A 1,849-nucleotide genomic window follows, 5' to 3' on the forward strand; every position below is an offset into this window, starting at 1 on the left:
TGTGTAAAAAGATAACTGCCAAGGAAAAGATCAAAAACATTTATTTCAAGGATACAAAGTTTTTATGGTCATGTACAGTGTACAGTGCAATTCTTATTTGATTAACTTGAATGTCTCCACAGACTAGACGATTAAACAAATAAAGCAGCGCAACATTACAATAACTAATAACAAATAAACAAAGCTCACGAGTACTATTACAGTATTTATATCATTTATTTAAACTTAATTTTACCAGGTAAATTAACTACAAAGCAGTTACCACTGCTTTACCTGCTTCTCGGGAGAAATAGCAGATATACGTCATGTATGTGACTAAATTCTTAAGCCAATAAGGGCAAAGTTGTGTCGTAATGGAGGCGGATCCAGTTTGTGCAGCCGGTTAAAGACACTACGGGCATGTAAATGGAGAACGAAATTATAGTTATACCGAATCTCCTACACACAATACCAAGGTTACCAACTTTGGTCAGCTGACCGGAGTGAGACGTTCAATTCCCGTAAGATTTCTTTGCGCCAGCCTGAGAGTCTGAAAACACGTCACACCAGATGCATGAGAGATGGAAACCTGGGATATTCAGTCGAATCAGATCAAATATGATGCTAAGTTAGTACTAAGTTAAAATATGTTCCGGACTTGTAACATGCACCCATGATTTGGAACAGTCAGCAGGCTGTCTCTGGCCACGCCCCCTACACTCGGTCCGGCCCCTGGCTTTTCCTGAATTCTGATTCCTTTAGATAAACATTGACTTCATTGATATTGTTATTGATTTATCGACAGACCATCATACTTTTTAGACGTTATAATAACAACACTCTATTGATCCCCAAAGAGAGAAATTCTCTCCTTGCCTGCCCCCTCTTACTGTCCATGATACACAAGCACATATGTAGAAAAACGTCAGCTTGGAAGCCAAGGCTGGACTTAACCTACTCTATTCTGGTATTCTGTTCTCCCAAGTAAGGCATCCCAAGTTCGAATCCAACTTCCGACAAAAGTTCTTCAATCGCTACAGCACAATTTGAGCCACTGATCGGCTTTAATTGCTTTGTTTTATTTTTGCGTTTCAGGCAAAACTACATAACACTTAAAGACACTTCGGGCATGCAAATGGAGAACGAAATTATAGTTATACCGAATCTCCTACACACAATACCAAGGTTACCAACTTTGGTCAGCTGGCCGGAGTGAGACGTTTCTCAGGCGCCAGCCTGAGAGTCTGAAAACACGTCACACCAGATGCATGAGAGATGGAAACCTGGGATATTCAGTCGAATCAGATCAAATATGATGCTAAGTTAGTACTAAGTTAAAATATGTTCCGCACTTGTAACATGCACCCATGATTTGGAACAGCAGCATACCTGTCAAGGTTTGGATTTGAAAATAAAGGAAATTTTCCGGCACCCGCCGTGAGCCATCCCACCACCGCAACCAGGCTCCAGTATCCCTTACATTTTAAGACAGGAAATATAAAATAATATAAATTATATAAAATATAATATAAATATAAATATAAATATATAAAATATATAAAATATATTTTTGGCCACAACCGGGATTCGAACCCCGGTCTCCCGTGTGAAAGGCGGCGATCTTACCACTACACTATCCAGCAACTACATAATATAAGGGAGATTTACGGGAAAATACTAATACGGGAGGACGGCGGGAAAGAGAAGTAAAATACGGTAGTTTCCCGGCCAAAACGGGAGACTTGACAGCCTGAGATGGTCAGCAGGCTGTCTCTGGCCACGCCCCCTACACCCTGGCTTTTCCAGCGTGTTCGCGAAAACGACTTCATTATTTATCTGATTGATTTATCGACAGACCATCATACTTTTT

Source organism: Brienomyrus brachyistius, unplaced genomic scaffold (genome assembly GCF_023856365.1).
Source record: "Brienomyrus brachyistius isolate T26 unplaced genomic scaffold, BBRACH_0.4 scaffold423, whole genome shotgun sequence".
Lineage (NCBI taxonomy): Eukaryota > Metazoa > Chordata > Actinopteri > Osteoglossiformes > Mormyridae > Brienomyrus > Brienomyrus brachyistius.